The sequence below is a fragment of the Camellia sinensis genome, chromosome 10 (genome assembly GCF_055761805.1).
Source record: "Camellia sinensis isolate YWXY chromosome 10, ASM5576180v1, whole genome shotgun sequence".
In the NCBI taxonomy this organism is placed as follows: Eukaryota; Viridiplantae; Streptophyta; class Magnoliopsida; order Ericales; family Theaceae; genus Camellia; species Camellia sinensis.
Window position 1 is genome coordinate 95,342,315 of NC_138970.1, and position 23,635 is coordinate 95,365,949.

Sequence of the window (23,635 nt, forward strand, 5' to 3'; positions counted from 1 at the left end):
AGTGAGTGAGAGAAACAGAGGGTTTCAATCTTCTTTATCACCGATCGAAGAAAGAGAGAAGAGAGTGAGAGTGACAGTGAGAGTAAGACTGAGAGTGAGAGGGATCGACACCATCGCGGGAGATGAAGGAGGTGGTTTGTCTTCGACGGGTGGTCTTCCATGTCCATGGGAGATGGAGGTGGGTTTGTGAGATTTGGAGACATGGATGATGAAGGAGGTGGGTTTGTGAGATTTGGGGGCATGGATGATCGATTGAGGTGGGTTTGTGAGATTTGGAGACATGGATGATCGATTGAGAGGGTGATTGGCAGATGGCAGGGCTATAGAAGTGAGACAGCTACAAAGATCTGGGTTCTACGAGTGAGAGAGAGCAAGTGAGAGAGGGATGAGTGAGATCAAGAGAGCGGTGGGGGATAGATAAAGATGGACAATAGAGAGAAGAGTGTCTATCTTGATGATGAAGAGAGGAAGATGATTATACAAAGAAGTGAAAGTGAGAGGGAGAGGAAGACAGAGTTGAAGTGAGATGGAGAGGGTTGGATCATTCTGGATATGGATCTCATCCGATGGAAATCCTTTACGTGGAGGGTGGTGATTTATCTTGGGAAGGCAAAAGAGCCGTTGTGCTCTTTTGGCCGGGAAAAAAATTCAAAAAAAAAAAAAAAAAATTCAATTATAAATTAACGCTCATGTTTTTTTTTTCCAAACTGTCATATTTTACATTTCTATAAATAGAAACCTCAATCTCAATTTCATTCACAACACATATTTCTTTTCTTCTCTCTTTATCTCAATTGTATTTGAGAATGAACTTTCAAAATTACTTTTGAAAATATTTTATTTTTAGTTTTTTCGGCCAATCACTATGTATAGCGACCCCGGTCTTTTCCCATTTAATTATTGTATCCGGACTGTTCCGTAGATTCTGTCATTGTATAATGGTTGTTGTTGTTATTCCTTATTTTCTCATTTGGAATTATAGGATGTGTTGGGCAGGTTTGTTTCAGGTTGGTTGGGTTTAGAAACCAAGAGTTGCTGTCCAGGTTTTTGGTTCTTCGCTCGAGCGAGGAGTTGTTCGCTCGAGCGAGAGGTAGTGTTTGATTTGGACCTGTAGCTGTGCATTCTTGGCTCGAGCGAGCTTTTCTTCGCTCGAGCGAGTTAGTTCATCCTTCGCTCGAGCTATAGTTCCTTCGCTCGAGCGTGTGTCTGGGTTCAGACCTGAGGGTTTGAGTTCTTCGCTCGACCGAGATTTCTATCGCTCGAGCGAGCATTTGAGTTGTTGGCTCGAGCAAGGCTTCCTTGGCTCGAGCATAGTTTCTCTGTGTCTGGTCGCTCGAGCGACCAAGTCTTCGCTCGAGCGAGCCTGTCCAGTTTATATACACAGCAGCGGGATTTGATAAGTCTTTTTCATTTTCTTTTGATTCCAAACCCTAGGTCCGACTTCTCTCTCTCCCTACTTACCTTCTTTCTTAGATTTGATCCACTTAGGGTGTGTTTCTACCCTAGATCCTTCAGTAAAAGATAGAGTGAGGCAAGGGCTACCATTTAATCTGAGCATTTGGCGATTTGGAGCACTTTGGTATTTGGGCACTCATCTCTTTCTTCACCTTTTGGGTTGTTTTCTTTGAGGTAGGGATTTCCTACTCCATCTTATAGGTTTTGTTCTAAGTTTTGGTAATTTGATATGTTGGGAATAATTGGGTAAATTTTGGAAAAAACCCTAGTTGTATTATTGAATTAATTTGTATAAGTAATTCATGAAATTGGGAAAAGAGGGTTAAATTCACGGAATTGGGGATTTTATTGATTAAATGGCATAATTGGGTAATTGGTATCATTTGTCCATTGAATTGTTGACATGGTTATTTTTAGTTTAGAAATAACTGTTTTGGGCTATCGGTGGAGGATAGTCGTGATTGTTGTAGACAGTGCATGTGAATTAGGAATAACTGAAACTAATCACATTGGTTAAGTCATTACTTTTGACTGTGGCATTGATACAGATAATACGTGTATTGATTGAGCATTGCATTTGCATACATTGTTTGTGTGTGGGAGGAGATAGGGGATGTACTCCACGGTTTAGGGGAAGATAGGGGATGGACCTCTAAACCGGATTTTGTTTGGGAGGAGATAGGGGATGGACTCCATTAGCATCACTTTTATGTGTGCTTATTTATATAGAAGTGTTTTATTGATACAACACTAAAATGTGTATCAATCTGGAAGTATGAAGTGTTTGATTTGAGCTTGAGTCTCATTTGTTGTTAATATTGGAAGGATGTGAATATGATATATGTGATTTCACTGTTATAAGTTTGGCCAGGTTCTGAGCCATGTTGATAAAACTGGAAAGTAAAACGTATCTTTGGCAATAATGTCACGAGTCTGTAAAATGAAGTAATTGATTATTTTGGTTAACCATCTGTTGAATGCTATTGCTTTATTCATTGCTTATATGTGGTTTAGTATATTTCTACTGGGCTGTGGCTCACCCTATATGGGAACATCATTTTCAGGTTCAGGTGATAAACTACCTCCAAGGACTTAGCTTGGGAGGGTTTGGCTTCTGGATTGGAGAAGACTACCTTTAGTTAATTGTCTTTAATTATTATTACATGTAAACATTCAAGCCTAGGGCTTTTCTTGTATTGAGTTAGAACTCATATTTTTGTATCCAAGTGTTGGCTTGGAAAGATGTAAGCCTGTAGGGCATTTTATTTGATGTTACATGTAATGCTTTATTTAGTAATACTCTGATGAATGAATTAATATATATTATCTTCTTTAAATAATGCATGTCAATGATATATAATGGGTTAATTTTGAGGGCGTTACACTATGGAAGGTTCATCAAAAACAAAAAGAGGAAAATCATTCACTACTGAAGAAGATATGGCAATTTGTAGAGCGTGGTGTCACATTACTGAAGATCCAATTGTTGGAAATTCACAATCGCATGCCCATTTTTGGGGAAGAATTTTTGAAAATTATTGCTCGCAACAGAATGATCACTCAAGAACACACGTGTCTATCTCATCTCGATGGGGTGTAATCATGAAATGTTGCAACAAATTTCGTGGGTGTCTAGCGCAAGTCGAAAATCTACATCCAAGTGAGGCGTCACAAGTTGATATAGTAAGATTTCATTTCCATTTATTATGTTAGTTTTTTTATTTTGTCTTACATAAAAATTAACTAAATAATTAATTTAATATTTTATTGATATAGATACTTCAAGCAAAACTGTTATACCATCAAGATGAAAACAAACATTTTCTTTTTGAACATTATTGGCCAATCTTGCAAAACAATATCAGGTGGCAAGATGTAACTCTTACGAACACGGTGAAGTCAATAATACATACACCGTCTTCCCCTAATTCAACCCTGATTCCCCTATGGATAACTGCATTTCTCTTGAAGATGACATCAGTCCAAGTGTTGGTAACAATCCAACTGTTGGTGAGGGCAGTGTCTCTGCAAAAGGTAAAAAGCCTATGGGTAGGAAAGCTGCAAAAGAATTATTTTGGAAAAATCAAGTCGTTCAGGCTGAAGTTCAAAAAATGAGCATACAATTGAAAACATTTAACCAATACCTTGCTGAGAAGGAAAAGAAAAAAGATGAAAGAGAAGAAAAAATGATTCAAGCACTACAGGAGATGAAAGAACTTGAGATGAAAAAACATGACTTTGAGATCAGAAGACAAGAATATGAGATGAAAAAGGAAGAACATATGATAATGACTACGGACATTTCTCATTTGGACCCTCAGACGAAAGCGTATTACACAATGTGAAAAAATGAGATTTTCACCAAGTGGTCTTCAAATGTTAGCAGCCCAAATTACTATTTCCCCTGCCTCATGATAAATAATTACAAGATAATGTAACGAAATTTTTGCCAAGTGGTCCTCATATTTTTATTTTGTAATGAAATTTCATATTTGTTTTTATTTTTGAGTATTTTCTACAAAAGAATGTGATATTATTTTTGCAATGTATAATGTAGCAAAATAGTTTAGTATAATTTAATTTTTTCAATAAAGTATAATGAGAAAATAAATATATTTTTTGAAATGAAGGCAATAAAAAGATAAAATATATTTATTTATTTATTTTTCCAGTTTTTTATTTTTCTTTATTTTTTTATATTTGTCTAGTCGGGAATAATATAAATATATAATTTTTTTTACAAACAGTTAAAAAAAAGTCACAAGACCAAAAAATAAAAATAAAAATAAAATCACAAAAAAACCTATATCCAAACAACACCTGCAAATTTGGCGGCAAAGTTAGTTGCGATTTGCCAAAATAGCAAATGACTATTGGAGCACCATTGCTATAATTTGGCAAAATAGCACCATTCATTGCCAAATTATAGCAATAGCAATGGCAATATAGCAACAACCATTGGAGATGCTTGTAGCCATCGAGTTATTTGAGTTGATAGTTTTATTTACTTAGTTTTCTTGTAAATAGTCTCACTTTTGAAGTAATCAACTTTGCATAATCATTTCTACAACCTTCCTCCATTCTTTTTTATTTTATTTTATTTTATCAAAGAGTCGTGTTTAATAAAAGGTTGTCGTTCAAGCATAAGAAAGAAATCCATGCTTAATGGTTTAATCTCTTCGGAGATTCATTACCAAAGGCATCATATCTCTCTTATGCTAAACACAACATTTTATTTGTCATTCCTCTTTATCACTGGTGTATTTGCTTCTAAGGGGCTAGCTTGTTAGTTAGGCCCTTGGAAATCACAAAGGAAGGTCTCATTATAGCTTACTCTCAAGTTTGGGTTTCGAGTCCTTATAGCTCATTATGGGTTTGGCTATGTCGTAATCACTCTTTTGAGTTTGACTAGTAATTATCACTCATTTTGGGTTTGATTTGGAATCCATTATCGCTTGTAAACGAGTTTGATTCCTCTTTTATAATTTCCCCAGAAGAAAAGGGCTTAAAAGGTTCATTTCTCGGGTTAAGTTGATACTTTTCATCTTTATTGCTTTTACACTTAGTGGACATAACATTGACTTTTGGACAAAATGATTAAGCAATGGAATAGTAAGTTGAAAATGGCTAATAAAATTAGCTTAAAATTGGATCAACCGACTTAAAGAAGATTGATAAAATTGGTTGGGTTCGGTCAGATGTTATACCGAATCCAATGCTTCTAGAGTCATCACATACTAATTTGTGATGCTTGATGATTCCTGAGGCATGTCTACCTCCCTCCTTGAACTAACTTCATGATAGGAGAGAGGGATGGTGTCTTTCATTGCATTCATTAATTTATGTCCAATCGCGTTTGAAACCATCAAGTAATCAACTTGCGCCTATTGATGGTTTTGGAACCGAGTTTGTTCTTCTCTTAAGTTTCTCTATGATAGAGAAGAGCAGAAGGAACAAACATGGTTTAAAGCTGCTCTAGCTGCACTGTTTTCACTTCAGAGCACGAAAACATTTTTCTTTAAGAAAATAGGGTACGACCGGACTTGTTTGGACTCAGCCAGGCCTCATTGGGGGCCGGCCGGGCTCCAATGTTTGGTAAAAAGAGTACTTTTGGCAGAAACATAGGGCAATGGCTGAGGGAGAAACAGAGCAAATTCCCAAAGGGTAGACAGAGCAGTTTTTGGAAACTGTCTTCATTAACGTGCATACGATCCTTATGGATTTTTATTATTGTTGTAATTATTGTTATAATTATTGTTGTAACATAATATTGTTGTAATTATTATTATTATAATATCCTTGTTGTAATAAATTAGATAGTTATTTATTATTCATTCGAATTTGTAAGTAGTTAATTTGGACACTTTGACATTCGGACCTTCTTGCATGAGGGCAAAATATGTAATAATTGTGTATGTCTTCCAACCCCCATTTCTTTCTCTCTTTTATTTACTCACTTATGATGGGTAGCATAGAGCATCATGTTTCCTTACCATTTTTCATGATTCGTATCCATTTATCTTGCATGCATTAGGGTTTGGCTCATCATACTAACCAATGTCAATTTCAAATGCTTTACTCGAATACGTGCTCTATCACATGCCTTGAATTGATTCACATACCATGCTAGTAGCCGAGCCTATTAATTGCATGGTTGCCTGTGTTGTATTAGTCATGTTGCGTTGTTTAGGTGCATGCATTTCTTCTAATTGTTTTAGCTTTATTTGGCTTGCCTTGGAGTACTAGATGAGCATTTCTCGCTTTAGCATATTGCATGTATGTTTGTGTTGCCATATCGAGCATGTTTTCCATGAGGCTAAGTGCTTAAATGATATACCTGTTTGAATGCCGGTGGATGAAGGCCTTTTTACTTAAGTTGGAATAATTTGATTAATGAAAATACGAGCTCGCTTTTTTAATTGACATGTATGCAAAACACTTTTTCAAAACAAACATAAAATCAATTCATTCCAAATTTTGTGAATTGGTCTATACTTGTGTGCATCACCTAGTAAAAGATAGTATAATAACCAGAATAAGAGCATACAATGTAAATAAAAATCACATCATGATTAGTAGAGGCCGATCTTTGATCGAGTGAAAGAGGTGCTCAATTTATGACCGTTCCCTCTCATACCTAAGTTCCTGAGCCAAGACACTTTGGTGATGATGGACAAGTGGCATTTGGCACGAGTCACGGGTTGCCTAAGTTTTCCAAAATATTTAGGTAACACTCTGTAATCTGGCAAAGCGGTCCATTTTTGGCATTTTTGATTCAAAATCAACTTTCTAAAAAGGTTTACCGCATTTGGGCTCTTTTGTGTTTATTCATTTCACATTGCACTTATGAAATCAGATTCAGAACCACGAGAGTCTGAAATGTAGGGTTATCGTATCTGATGAGACTAAACCCCTTCGAGGAGCATGAAAAGCAAGCTACAATGTATGATCACTCTTTAATCTTCTTCAACTTGGCAAGACTACTATCTCTTTGATCAAAGCTTTAGGACTTGATTCTTGAGTGGTGTTTGAAAGGGAAGATAAGAGGTATAGTATAACGATCCCGGTTGTCCCTTTACTGTTCTGTTGTATTCCGGACTCGGTTCCGAGAAGTTGGTAGTGGTATCTATCTTGTTGTCGTCCTTTAATTCCACTTAATTGAGTTTTAGGATGTTTTGAGCAGGGTTGTTACAGGTTGGTTAGGCCTTGGTTTCAATTCCTTGTTGTTCAGTTTTTAGGCGATCCGCTCGAGCGGGGATTGCACACCTCCAGTATTTCGTGTTCCTGCAAAACTTCTGCAGATGTGATTTTTACGCTCGAGCGGGTTTGTTTACACTCGAGCGGTGGCTCTCGAGCGGGTTTGGTGGCGCTCGAGCGGGTAGTACCTTTTGGGTATAAGTTCTGGGAGGAAGAAATCTACGCTCGAGCGGACTGGTTTTCGCGCTCGAGCGGAAGTGCTTTATTCTTGTGTCTTGGCGCTCGAGCGGGCCTTATTGCGCTCGAGCGTGTTCAGATTTTTGTTCTTTGCGCTCAAGCGTTGTGTTCTCCGCTCGAGCGGGTCATACGTATATGAGTTATCCGCTGGGTGATTTTAAATCACTTTTTACTTTCCTTTCTCTCTCCTACTTTTTCTAAAACCCATTTTCAGAGCTCCTCTCTCTAAAACCTTGACTTCTCTCTAGGTATTGATCTAGTAGGAGTGAGTTCCTCACCTTCGGCCTTTGTAAAAGTTGTGTTGATCGTCGAGGGCGTCGTTTTGATCCGAGAATCTTGGTCTTTGGAGCACTTTGGTTTTGGTCTCTTCTCCATCCGAGCTCTAACTTCGAGGTAGGGATACCCTACTCCTCTTTATGAGCTTTGTCTTTAAATTTTTGCATTTTGATATGTTGGGGATTGTTGGGTAATTTTGAGAGAGTTTGGGCCTTTGTTTAATTTTACAAAAGTTGGGGTTTTTATTTATATAAAACCTAAATGCATGTTTGGCATGGAAAAGTGGAATTGATGTTGAGACTAGGGGTGTGCATAATACCGCCGAAACCATTAAAACCGCACCGAACCGCACTGCCAAGGCAAATTCATTATTATTTTCCAATCGAACCGCCGGTTTTTTGTAAGAAAAATGGCAAATTCTAGTGACACTTTTATCAATCCGCCGGTTTCTATTTTTCTTCCAAACCGCACCGACCCGCACCGCTATTAAATCATGTTTTATAAGATTCTAATTTTTTTTTTTACTTAAGTTTGTTTGTTGTTCTATACCTTAGAATATAGTATTACATTACTGCTCGAGGGAAATTCAAGATGTCAGTAATCCAAAATAAAGTTGGATTCCAATTCACTTTTCAATCCTTTTTTTTTTTTTTTTTTTCTGGCCATGTTGCAAACTTGCATCAGCTCACTTTTCAATCTAAATACTTTTCAACAGTAAACATTTTCAATATATTGTAAACCCTGAATGATATTAATTTTATGTATTATATTTGATCATTGTAGCTTCCACAGATGCTTGTAATGAACTGATGGCAAAGTTGTTGATATTATCATGTTGTTGCTACACTTGCTGCATCAGAAGAAAGCTTCGCAAGATGCTTAACATCACGGTATCTCTCGTCTTTTTTTTACTCTTTGATTTAAGTTTTGTAATTTGAATTATATTTTTTATAAACTGCCAAGGCAAATCCGCCATTATTTGCCAACCGAATCGCCGGTTTTTGATTAGGAAAATGACAAATTCTAGTGACACTTTTATCAATCCGCCACCCGCCATACGGTTTCTATTTTTCTCTCAAACCGTACCGACCCGCACCGCGCACACCCCTAGTTGAGACATTAATGAAATTGGAACCAAAGGGTTGTAATGTTAATTATGGAAAATGCCCTAATTACATTGGTTGATTAATTTGTATAATTAATTGTTGGAAATGAGGGATTGATCTGAAAATGTGGAAATTGGAAAGGGAAGGGGATTAAAGGGTGTAGTTGGATCATTTATCACTCACCTGGTTGAAATGTTGATTATATATCCATTGTTGCATTTATTTTCTGTATAGAGATAACTGCTTTGGGCTATTGGTGGAGGATAGTCTTGATTGTTGTAGACAATGCATGATGATTAGGCAAACTGGAACTAATCACTGGAATGTGTCATTGAGTATGACGGTTTAAAGAATACATTAAATTTATGTGTTGTGTGATGATGTGTATAATTATTATTTATATGCATTGTGTTGTGTTGGAGGAGATAGGGGATGTACTCCACGGTTTAGGGGAAGATAGGAAATGGACCTCTAAACTGGATGTTGTTGGGAGGAGATAGGGGATGGACTCCATAGATAGAGCTCATATGCTTATCTATTAATGTGTTGACAGAGCTCATATGCTTGTCATTGGAAGTGCGATAGTGCTCTTATGCATATCTATGGAAGTGATGATATAGCTTGTATGCTTATCTGTTGGTGTGTGATATAGCTAGTATGCTTATCTGTTATGAAATGGGAAAGTGTTGGATATGAGTTATTGCCTCATATGAGTTGTTTGGCCAGGTTCTGAGCCATGGTTATAAATTGAGAATTTAAAAGAAATTGGAAAATGGATTGTAACATGGACTTGTATGTCATGAAACTGTAAAGTGTGATAAGGGAAAATATCAGTGTTGGCCATCTATCAACTGCTAATCTTTTAGTCATTGTTCATATTTGGTTTAGTATATTTCTACTGGGCTGTGGCTCACCCTATATGGGAACATCATTTTCAGGTACAGGTAGCATGCCACCTCCAAGGACGTAGCTTGGGAGGCTAGAGGCAGGCGGACTTTTGTTGTTATTTCTTTGATGTATTACATGTATATTCAAGCCAAGGGCTTAATGTGTAAATGAGTTAACACTCTTTTGTTGTAACCAAGTGTTAACTTGGAAAGTTGTAAGCCTTTAGGGCATTTGCTTTTGTTGTTAACATGTAATACTTTTGGGAATGGAACTCTGATGAATAGAAGAAAGTGGAGCTTTTATATATCAATGCATGTCTCTATTGATGGGTTTAATGTTATTATTTTGAGGGCGTGACATATAGGCTTGGTAACTTGACTGCTTTGGCAAGACAACTCTCTGGTTTTCAAGGCTTTCTTTTCTCTCAAATTCTAACTCAAATTTAGCATTCTCTATACACTTCTCTTCTAATTCATCTCCTCAAACTCAAGACTAGAGCTCTCATTATATAGGCAATGCAAGTAGGCAATGGTAGAAGACAAAATAGAGGACAAAGTGGAGCATTTAGGAAAGATAATGGAGCTAATGAGGCACTAATCACTACAGGAAATATCTGTTTTGGAGGCGTATTTTTAATGACATTTTTTAAAACGCCACTGTTCGTAACATTTAATGGCGTTTTATAAACGTCGCATTTTTCTCTAATCAAAACGGCACCGTTTCAAGAATCGAAGACATTTTTAAACACCTTGGAATGGTTTTTGTCCAACGCCTTCCATCTCTCCTGTTTCACCTTTATTTTGAATTTGATAAGCAAGTATAAGCGAAAATCTCACTCTCGCACTCTCTCTCTCTCTCTCGTCCTCTCTGCGCTGTCTAAGATCTTTCAAAATCGAAGTCAGAGCCATTTCGAAGATCTTACATCGGTGATTCATCAGAGCCATTTCGAAGTTCTCTCTCAAAATCGATTTAGATTGGTGAGCTACTCTCTCTCTCTCCCCCTTTTCTCTCTCTCTCTCTCTCTGTGTGTGTGTGTGCTGTCTAAACCCTAGTTATCTCTGTCAGTTCAGCTTTGTGATTTAGAGATTCAGAGATTCAGCTCGGTCTTAGCAAAACAGATCGGTGATTCATCAGAGCCATTTCAAAGTTCTCTCTCGAAATCGAAATCGAATTTCATCTCAGCGATTCAGATCGGTGAGCTCCATTGTCTCTCTCTCTCTCTCTCTAGCTGAACTGATATTGTGCTTGATTTGTGTATGTCGTAACCAAAAATATGGTGTGCCTAACAATTTCTTCTTGATTGTGTCGGTTTCGATTATAATATCACTTATTTGTTAGATTGAAGTATATTACTCACAATTCACTTGAAATACTTGATTTATAGCTTGCTCTACAGTCTTTGATTTCAATATTACTCACAATTCACATGAATTTGTTGTTGCTTTGATTTTACAAGCTGATTTATAGTTGGCAATTTTGGAAATCTAACAAAATTAGTATCTCAAAATAGAAAGTGGAAAACATACATGAGATTAAGGGGGAAAACATTGCATAATAAATATTTGTTATGAAGAGAAATTAACAGAAAGAACCATATAAAAGTCAAATGTGAAACTAGTGTTCAGGAAAGTAACCTAATTACAACCATATCAAATAAAATCGCAGAATCTTCTAGTAGAAAAAATTGGAAACAGGAGGTTCAGATAATATTCTGATAATAAAAATAAAAGATCATCGTGCTAGAATACAGCACAATCTCTCACTTCATTTTGTATTTTAACGGCTGTAGCTAATTTAATGATTCACTAGCGGCCTCATGACTACCAATATCAAATCTCCCAAAAACACACTTTTTGATATTTAATTTTCCGATTCACCCTGGTAGGGGACCTAGTTTGTAAGATCATCATTTATCAGTGATGATGTGACAAAGGTTTCTAGTTGCTAGCTACTATAGTAAGGCATGAATGCTCAAAACTGGGAAAAAAGAGTTAAGCACAGACAAATCATGTAGGTTCTAAATTTTACAATAGCAGGGTTTGAAGTAATGTTTAAAATTTCAACAGCAATTTGGCGCCTTCTTAACCAAAAACCAAGGCTGATTGAGCTTCCATTCCAAGACCCAGGTTTAATTATATGATCTATCAATTTACACTGTGTTTGGACCATTGATTTGGATCTATCAATTACTTTGTTAAATTTGGGGTGTGGGTGTCTTCACAATGAAAATTTATACACCAGTTATTTACCTATGGGAAATTCTGTATGATGTGAATTGTATATTTATTTCTTAATTTACTTGGGTTAAATTTGGGGTGTGGGTGTCTTCACAATGAAAATTTATGCATGATGTGAATTGTATATTTATATGTACATTCAATTGAATTATAATATTTCCTTTACTTTGGATACCAATTAAATGATTATTTCTTGGTGTTTTACATCCATTTATAATGTATTTTTTGTAATAGTTTTTAGTAGTGAATTAAACTTAAGAATTAATTTTTTAATAAAAAGATTATTACATTTCACTTTCATCATAATGAATCAAACAATACTCTTATTTTATCAATCAAAACATTAAAATAAATATTCTAATTGAAATATCATTCTATTCTGATTTTCATTATTGTAATATTTGCCAATGAGAGTGGAGTTGGACACAAGAATAGAAATTAGGAAAATTTACAAATTAGTGGTAAGAAGTAGAAAGCAAGAAAGCCAACATTTGACTACATACCTCTGTGTATAGATTGAAAGCATTGCTAGACCAAACAACTAAAACCAATTTTAAGTGACCTTAACTGAAGAAAATTCATATTTGATATACAAGTGCGAAAGCATTGGAGATGTCCTAGATTTTTTTTTCTCACCTGGGAACAATCATACCTGAATAATGATTCTTATCTCACTTCTTTTGATTCCATATTGTACATATCTCAACTCTGATGGTACCAAGTATCCATGAATCTGCTCAAAAATTGTTACTTGTAAAAACTATCAAGCATTTAAAAGAAACTAACCATTTTTTATTTTTAGTGATTTTTTGAGAACCTTCCTTTGTAAAGGTAAGTGCAAACATGTCCCCAAAATAGATAACGGGACTAGAAGTTATCAAGTAGAGGACAAGAAAATCTTAATTAACTAACTAAATAGCATTATGATTATCACAAGAAAATTAAACTTGAGCACTAATGGCTGGAACAAAGTAAGATTGGGAAACTTGAAAAGAAATAATATACATTCTAAAACAGGAAACAAAAATTCAAGTGGCTAACTCATTAACTAGGCTACCGATAATGAACTCTATATTATGAAATTTTGGACAATGATGTTCCAAAGTAAGGCTGTTTTACAAAGTGGCCAACATCACTAGTTTTTAATTTCTCACTTTTCTAAATCTATTAAGACATGATGTTTGCTTAATGTTTAATAGTGAGTCGATTCAACAAATAAAAGAATAGATAATTCTAAAACTACCAATCATAAAAAGGATAAACCTATTTAATTCCATTTGCCCAAATATGGCCTTGGAAGTCATGTATTGCATATTTGTTTAAAATAATTGCTTTTGTCTTGTGTTTTCTTATAACAAGCTAGTTATCAAAAGCTATAGTCTTGATGGTTGGTGCTTAAATTTTCCATTTTTGGGTTAAATTTAACGTTTGGTTGTCAATCCTCTTTTTATTATGGATATTTTCTAGTGTATCAACAGATTCAGGCACGAGGAATGCAAGTTCTTCATCAAGTAACCGTATCATTGTATGCTAAGCAAATTTGAAAGATTCTTACTGTTTGCTTGCTTAGTTACTTGATTTTTTTTGTTCAACTATTTATGTCTTTTCTTTATGACTTATCATCCTTCAATTATTCTTTGAAGCTATAGCAGCATAATATTTAAATCATGCATCCAATTATGAGCTTATTTGTACCATTATGGTTTATTATGATCGTGTTATTACCATTGCTGGATATTAGGAGAATAGTTCAATTAGAAAAAAGAAGAACAGTTTGATAAATTTTCCATAGACATGGAATGCTAACATCAGAACAGAGGTGAACTCATGGGAGGGTTTTGATAGATAGCCTATATATATATATATATGTTTCTTTTGAAACAAAGTTTTGTTATGAACAAACCATTCATGTTAGATGATGGGAAGATTCAAAAATATATTTGCAAGAGGGGGAATCTGTTTTCTTATTTGAACAAGGGAAAAAGTAGTCTCATGGAGAGCACAGAGTAAAATCAAGAGAGAGCACTATAGGTCCCAAATACGGTTGCAACCAAACTACGTTGTTCATGAATGACTTGATCTCAGCTCGTTTATAGCTCATTTGATTGTGTAGTTTGCGACTCATACAATTGTGTATTCGACTCATGATCAAGCATAAAATTAGGCTCGTTTATCAAAAAAGCTGAGCTCAATTCTGTCGTTCACTCTCTCTTTCTCAAAACATCTTTCTTCACTCTAAATTTGTCTCACAATATATGTATATGTGTAGTTTGTCCCTCTTTATGGAAAAGAGGTTCTCTTCATCTGTTTCTCTAGATTTTTCTAGGTTTCTCTATTGATTTTTCTTTTCAAGATAAAGCTTGGTTCATTTATATATCGAGTTGTGTCAACCAAGCTGGAGCTCATTAAACACCAGACGACCTGAGCTAATCTCAACTAATTTTCAACAAGCCGAGCTTGAACACTCCAAAGCTCAACTTGGCTTGGCTCATTTGTAGCCATAGTCCCAATACTTTCGAGCAAATTTGTTAAATGCTTACTTGATGCTGTGGGAGGTATCTCATGCAAGATAAAATATAGTTTGCAACTTTAGGCAACTCTTGCACTGTTTGATTGTCAATGATAATATATGACAAGGCAGCGGAAGTGAGAAATCGTGACATCAAGGCAAGCCAATATCAGCACCCCAACTTTTATACGCTGCTAACCTTTTTTTTCAGAAATAATAAAGTTCTCAAATTTCTCATGATAAAAATGTGCTCAAATTTGTGCTATTGTGGAGTTAGAACTTCCGGGATTGCATGGGACACTGTATTATGTAATATAAGATATAATGTGGGCATGCATTTCTATCTATTTAGGTGCTAAAAAGCTAGATATTATACTGGTTTTATGATTGCTGGTATTACATTTATTTGACATAATTAGCAGAAAGAAGTATCAAGTAGGACAGTATAGCCATAGTGCTTCTTCCCATTTATATTCTTGGAATTGTAGTGCTTCTTGGTATGTGATAAAATCTTGTGGTTAGTGCTTCTTCAAGTTTTAAGTACTATTTATAAGTATTGGGTACAAATTCTTCAATTTGTGTTTATTTTGGTGAATCTAATTGCAGTTTATGTTCTGATGCAGGCATGTAGACCAGTGATGACTACAGCTTTTATGCTAAAACATGATTTTTGGATATATGTTAGTTTGTGGTAAATGGTAAAACATGATTTTTGGATATATGTTAGTTTGTGGTAAATGTTAAAACATGATTTTTGGATTTTGGATGTATTATTTTGTGGGTAATTTTGATTGGATATTAATTGAATGAAAAATTGAATTAATGCTTCATTTGTTATTTGAATGGGAGTTATTATTTTATATGTTAGTTTTTATAGCGATCTCGGGTTTACCCTTGTTGTATAGTGATCCGGACATGTGTCCGTGGATGTTGGTAGTTGTTTATTATCTTGTTTGCATCCTTTCTTACTTTGTATTTGAGTTATAGGATGTGTTGAGCGGGTTTGTTACAGGTTGGTTGAGTTTAGAAATCAAAACTAGTTGCCCAGATTTTTGGCCTGTACGCTCGAGCGTAGGTGTTGGCGCTCGAGCGTAGATTACATCCATCCAGTATCTTGTTGTGCAGTGTTGTGAGCTCGAGCGTAGGGATTGGGAGCTCGAGCGGAGGCCTGGTTCTGCAAAAGTGCTGGGCGAGTGCATTCTGCGCTCGAGCGGGAGGTTGGCCGCTCGAGCGGAAGTCTGTGAGTGGCCGCTCGAGCGGGGTGTTTTACGCTCGAGCGGAAGACTGGGTTTAAGTCCCGAAATTGTGACTTTTCAAATCACTTTTTCACTTTCTCTTCTCTCTCTTACTTTTCCAAAAACACCATTGTTGAGTCTTTCTCTCTAGATACTACCTTCTCTCTAGGTTTTGATCTAGTAGGAGTGATTTACTCACCTTTGGCCTTTACAAAAAAATTGTTGATCGTCGAGGGCTTCATTTTAATCTGAAAATCACGGGTTTTGGAGCACGTTGGGTTTTGTCGTCTTCTCCTTTGGGACTCCGAATTTGAGGTAGGGATAACCTACTCCTCTCTATGGGTTTTGTCTTTAAATTTTGGTATTTTGAGATGTTGGGCTTGGTTTGGTAATCTTGTAAAGGTTTGGGGCTTTTGTGTAATTTTTACAAAGGTTGGGGTTTTATTCATAATAAACCTAGATGCATGTTTGGCACAGAAAAATGGAATGATTGTTGAATCATTGATGAAAATGGGACCTAAGGGTTGAAATGTTAATTATGGGAATTGACCTAATTACATTGTTTAATTAATTGGGATAATTAATTGGTGAGAAAAGAGGAAATGAAATGTTGATTGAATATCCATTTGTGCATTTATTTTCTGTTTTAGAAATAACTGCTTTGGGCTATCGGTGGAGGATAGTCGAGATTGTTGTAGACAATGTGTCATGGAACTTGACGGTTGATAGAATACATTAATTGTATGTATTGTGTGATTGTATATAGAACCAATGTGTTTATATACGTTATGTGTAGAGGAGGAGATAGGGGATGTACTCCGCGGTTTAGGGGAAGATAGGGGATGGACCTCTAAACCGGATAGGTATTTGGAGGAGATAGGGGATGTACTCCGTAGACAGAGCTAATATGCTTGTCTAGAGAAGTGAAGATAGAGCTCATATGCTTATCTTTGTGAAGTGAAGTGTGGATACACCTTGTATGCTTATCTGTGGATATTGTTGATATACATATCTGTTGTGAAGTGTGGATACAGCTTGTATGCTTATCTGTGGATACTGTTGATATACATATCTGTTGAGAATGTGGATATAGCTTTTATGCTTATCTGAATGTGAGATATTGTTTTTATACATATCTGTGGAAATGAGAATAGAGCTAGCAAGCTTATTTGTTGAAAAAGGGAAAATGAAAAGTAATTGGGACTTGTAAGTCGTGACATAAATATGTAATTTATGTGATTGTATCAGTGTTGACCAACTATCAATTGCTAACGTTTTAGTCATTGTCCATGGTTGGTTTAGTGTATTTCTACTGGGCTGTGGCTCACCCTATATGGGAATATCATTTTCAGGTACAGGAAGCATGCCACCTCCAAGGACATAGCTGGGAGGCTTGTGGCGGGCATAGTTTTGTCGTTTTACTTTGATGTATTACATGTAATTTCAAGCCAAGGGCTTAATGTGTAAACGAGTTAGAACTCTTTGTTGTAACCAAGTGTTAACTTGGAAAGCTGTAAGCCCGTAGGGCATTTTGTTATGAGATTAAACATGTAATACTTATGTCTTGGAATTCTAATGAATGAAAGGAATGCGGATAGTTTAAATGTAAATTCATGTCTTATCTGATGGGTTTATTGTTATTATTTTGAGGGCGTTACAGTTTTATTATAGGTATTTTTTTAATTCAATCAAATAAAATTAGCAAAATTTCAAAAAAAAAAAAGAAGGGATATGACTGTAACGCCCTCAAAATAAACTCATAAATCATCCAACAATAGCATGCTTAAACATAAGTGAATAAAGCATAAATATATTCCATCAGGGTAGTCTTTACAAAATGTATTACATGTGGACATCAAAAGTAAATGCCCTATGGGTTTACAACTTTCCAAGTCAACACTTGGTTACAAAAAAAAGGAGTACTAACTCTATACACAGAAAGCCCTTGGCTTGATATACATGTAATATAATCAAAAACACAAATCAGCCCAACAGTCTCAAGCCTCCCAAGCTATGTCCTTGGAGGTGGCATGCTACCTGTACCTGAAAATGACGTCTCATATAGGGCGAGCCACAGCCCAGTAGAAATATACTAAACCAACTATAAACAATGACTAAAATAACAACATTCGATAGATGGTCCACACTTATATTTTCACTTATAACACGTTACAGTTTCATGACATTTAAGTCTATGTTACGTTTCATTTCCCATTTCTTTCTCAACTTTGAGTTTGAAAACAAGGCTTAGAACCTAGCTAAATAAGTTAATGAGATTAAGACTCATCTTTAAAATACTTTCGAAATTCATGATGGATACACATTTTGGTGCTGTATCAGTAACACATAGAAACGCTTCTATACTTCACAATTAATAACGATATACATTTTAGTGCTATATCAAATCAATTCAAGCACTTCCATAATCCACACTTGATACACATTGTAGTGCTGTATCAATGTCACACAAGATCCGGTTTAGAGGTCCATCCCCTACTTCCACTAAACCGTGGCGTACATCCCCTATCTCCTCCCACACACAATGTATATAAACATAGATCATATACATAATCAATCAATACATAAAGTTAATGTATTATTCCAACCGCTATACTCGATAGCATACTCAATCGATTAGTTTTAGTTTGCCTAATCATCATGCATTGTCTACAACAATCAAGACTATCCTCCACCGATAGCCCAAAGCAGTTATTTCTAAATAGAAAATAAATGCACCAAATGGATAAAATATCAGCATTTCAACTAGGTGAGTGATAAATGATCCAACTACACCCTTTAATCCCATACGTTCCCAATTTCAACATTCTCAATTCAACTTCTCATTTCTCAAAATTAATATCGCAAATTAATTCATCAATGTAATTAGGGCATTTCCCATAATTAACAAAACAACCCTAAGGTTCCATTTCTATCAATAACCCAACATTTATCTCATTTCTCCATGCTAAACATGCATATAGGTTTATATAAGTAAAACCCCTTCTTTTGTAAAATTACATAAAGGCCTAAACTTCCTCAAAATTACCCAACAACCCCCAACATATCAAAATGCTAAAATTTAAAGACAAAGCTCATAAAGAGGAGTAGGATATCCCTACCTCGATGTTAGAGCTCAATTGGAGAAGATGAAGAAAACGAAAATGCTCCAAACACCAAGATTCTCGGATCAAAACGTAGCTCTCAACGATCAACACACTTTTTACAAAGGTCGAAGGATAGGGAGACACTCTAACTAGATCAAACCCTAGAGAGAAGGGAGATCCTAGAGAGAGAGGCTCTCAAAAATGATTTTGGGAAAGTAAGAGAGAGAAAAGAAATGTAAAAAGTGATTTAAAATTACCCAGCGGATGACTCATATACGTATGATCCGCTCGAGCGGAGAATAGAACGCTCGAGCGTCAAGCACAAAAATCTAGACACGCTCGAGCTCAACGAGGCTTGCTCGAGCGCCATGACACAAGAATGAAATACATCTGCTCGAGCGCGAAAACCAGTCCGCTCGAGCGTAGATTTCCCCCTCATAGAACTTTCACAGACAAAGCACTACCCGCTCGAGCGCCAAGATACCCGCTCGAGCATGACCCACTCGAGCGTGAAAAACACACCTGCAGAAGTTTTGCAGGGACACGAGATACTGGGAGTGTGTAAACCATGCTCGAGCGCAAGAAGGCCCGCTCGAGCGGACAACCAAAAACCAAACTCCGCTCGAGCGTAGAATGATCCGCTCGAGCATAACACCAAAAACCTGGGCAACTACACTTGAGACCAAAACTCAACCTACCTATTCAGAACACGCCTAACACATCCTATAACTCAAATACAAAGTACGAAAGGATGTAAACAAGATATAAACAACTACTAACATCCACGAAACCAAGTCCAGATCACTGTACAACAAGGGGTAAAACCCGGAATCGCTATAACCTTTTAAAGAATTTCGTCCCCGAAATTAAATGCAAGTTTTCAAAAGAATAAGTTTTTTCTCCATTTTAAACAATGTTACATTCAACATTCAATAACTCGACCCCTCCCGGTCATTCCATCTCTTGTCAAGAGGCATTTCACAACATATACATTCCAACATGCATTTCTTTGCCATTTCAACAATTTAAAATGTACATGATTCCCATTTCCACATCATATTCAATATTCATGATATAATTTCCATTTCTATAACACATTCAACATATGCAATATTATATCATACTTCCATTTCAAGGCAAGTTCCAAAATACTTCCATTAAACCAAAACATACACAATGTTTTACAACCTAAGATGTTTTCAATACTCTTAAGGTTCAACAATACAACAAAATATATAACATATACTCAAACATCCACAAATAGATCTGGATATTTCTCTCGAACCTCCAACTCACGTTCCCAAGTGGCTTCCTCCACCCCGTGATGTTTCCACAAAACTTTTACCAAAGGGATGGTCTTGCCCCGCAAGACTTGATCCCGCCCAACCAAGACCCGAACCGGTCTCTCCTCATACGAGGCATCCTCGTCAACCTCTAAGTCGGTCCAATCCAATAAATGTGATGGATCCGGCTCATACTTCCGAAGCATACTCACATGAAACACGTCATGCACTCCGGATAACTGCGGCGACAAAGCTAAACGATAGACAACCTCGCTAATCCTCTCAAGGATCTCGAAAGGGCCAATAAACTGAGGGGACAACTTCCCACTCTTCCCAAACCTCATCAATCCTCGCCTAGGTGATATCTTCAGAAAGACATGATCACCCACCTCAAATACCAAAGGTCTTCTCCTACGGTCGGCATAACTCTTTTGGCGACTCTGGGCTGTAACAAGCCTCCTAAGGATAATCTCAACTTTCTCTGTTGTCTCTCTAACCAACTCTGGGCCCAACAAAGGTGCATCACCCACCTCAGCCCAACATACTGGAGACCTACAAGGTCGGCCATACAAGGCCTCAAACGGTGCCATATCGATACTCGACTGAAAGCTGGTGTTGTAGGCAAACTCCACCAAGGGCAAGTGCCTCTCCCACGACCCACTAAAGTCAAGAACACAACCCCGAAGCATATCCTCAAGGATTTGAATAGTACGCTTGGACTGCCCATCAGTTTGAGGATGATAAGCCATGCTAAAGGTCAATTTAGTGCCCATGGCACTCTGCAAACTCTGCCACAACCTAGCAGTAAAACGAGGATCTCTATCTGAGACGATCGTCACTGGGACCCCGTGTAACCTCACTATGTCCCGAATATACAAGTCAGCAAGATGATCTACCGAATCTCCCACGCGCATAGGAATGAAGTGCGCCGACTTAGTCAACCGGTGTACAACCACCCAAATAGCATCACTACCCCGCTGAGTCCTTGGAAGACCTACAACGAAGTCCATAGTGACATGCTCCTACTTCCACTCGGCAATAGGCAAGGGTTGTAACAAACCCGTTGGCCTCTGATGTTCGGCCTTCACTTGCTGACAAGTAAGTCACTTAGACACGAAAGCCGCCATATCCTTCTTCATACCCCGCCACCAAAACTAGCGACCCAAATCCCGATACATCTCAGTGCCTCCTGGATGCACCGTAAGGCGTGAATGATGAAACTCTCAGAGTACCTCCTCTCGGCAAGACTCCGGCACAAATAAACGGTCTCGGTATCTCACACTCTGGTCGAGATACATCGTCAAACCCTTCTCAACCTTCCCACTGGAGATCTTTTCTCTGAGGGATTCTACCTCAAGATCACCTCTCTGTGCCTCTAACACTCGAGTCACAAGTGTAGGCTGAGCAACAACAGAAAAGAAGGCCGCAGCCTCAACGGATTCGCCCAGAAGCAAATCAAACTCGCCAAGTGCACCTAACATCTCCCACTCCCGGATGGCTATACAAGCTACATCACTAATGGATTTCCTGCTAAGGGCATCGGCCACAACATTGGCCTTCCCCAGATGATAGTGCAACTCGAAGTCGTAATCCTCAACAAACTCCATCCACCTTCTCTGCCTCAAGTTCAAGTCTTTCTGCGTAAACAGATATTTCAGACTCTTATGATCCGAGAACACCTAGAATCTCTCACCATAAAAGGTAGTGCCTCCAGATTTTCAAGGCAAAGATCACTGTTGCTAGCTCTAGGTCATGTGTAGGGTAATTCTTCTTGTGTATTTTCAACTGACGTGAGCCATAGGCAACCACTTTCCCCTCTTGCATCAACACACAACCCAAACCCTCTCGTGAGGCATCACAATAGACTGTGTAACCCAACCCTCTCTCCGGAATAATCAAGACCGGAGCGGTGGTCAATCTAACTTTCAGCACTTGGAACGACTTTTCACAAGTCTCACTTCATACAAATTTGACTCCCTTCCGAGTCAGTCTAGTCAACGGCGAAGCTAACCTGGAGAAATCCTTCACAAACCGGCGGTAATACCCAGCTAATCCCAGAAAACTGCGGATCTCAAACACACTCTTAGGCTGTGCCCAATCTTGCACTGCCTCAATCTTGGATGTATCAACAGACACCCTTCTCCGGAAACCACATGGCCTAAGAACTTGACCTCTCCTAGCCAGAACTCACACTTTCCAAACTTGGCATACAGCCTATGGGTTCTAAGTAACTCGAGCACCACTCTCAAGTGTCCCTCGTGCTCCTCCTCTGAAGGTAAATAGATGAGAATGTCGTCCACAAAAACGACCACAAAGCGATTTAAGAATTTTCGGAATATCCGGTTCATCAAATCCATAAAGACTGTCGGTGCATTGGTGAGCCCAAATGGCATCACCAAAAACTCATAATGGCCATACCGTGTACGGAATGCCGTCTTCGAGATATCCTCCTCCCTGACCCTCAACTGGTGGTAACCCGATCTCAAGTCTATCTTAGAGAAACAACGGGACCCCTTCAACTGGTCAAACAGATCATCTATACGGGGCATAGGGTACTTATTCTTGACCGTAGCTCGATTCGACTTCCGGTAGTCGATACACAGTCGCAAGGCACCATCTTTCTTTTTAGCAAAAAGGGTCGGTGCTCCCCACGGCAAAACACTTGGGTGAATAAAGCCCTTATCTAACAATTCTTGGAGCTGAATCTTCAACTCACTCAACTCGGCTGGGGCAAAATGATAAGGTGCCATAGAAATCGGCGCCGTGCCGGGCACTAAATCAATAGAGAACTCGATCTCTCGATGAGGTGGCAAACTAACGAGATCCTCGGGAAAGACGTCCGAGTACTCACAAACCACTCTCGACAACACAGTCTGGGTCTCACCACACTCATTACTCAAAAAGCTAGCAAGTAGACCACTAAGCTCACTCCGTTCTCGCGGATCATACACCGATGGCAACACACTACCAACCCGATCCCCCAAGAAATGGAAACACTCCCTGCTCAAGGTACAAACTGTGACCCTCTGGCGGTAGCAATCCATAACAGCCCGGTATGACGATAGCCAGTTCATACCCAAAATAACATCAAATCCCGACATGGGCATCACTACAAAAGGAAACGGAAGCTGGCGATCGGTGACCTCTATATCACAGTCCCTACATCCTTGTTTCAAAATCAACTCACCCCCAATAGGTGACACTACACAAATAGGAGATGCTAACTATGCCAACTCCAATCCCAAAATAGAGCAAATGCAGCAGATACAAAAGAATGAGATGCACCCGTATCAATTAATACACTAGCAACCGAGTTGCAAAACAAGAAGGTACCTCTCACAACTGATGGAGCAGGTACAAGATCCTGCGCAGTAACAGCGTACACGCGCCCAGTAGGCCCCTAATCCACCTGCTCACCCCTCGGAGTATACGACTGCTGCACAGACTGGGACGATGAAGCTCCCGGATTGGCCCTCGAGGCCTGCACAGACTGAGCTGGTTAAAAACCCTGCGTTTGCCTAGAACCAGACGCGCCCGAAGTGGCACTAAACTATGGGCAAAACCTCTTCAGGTGCCCAGGCTGACCACACTGATAACAAGACAAGGGC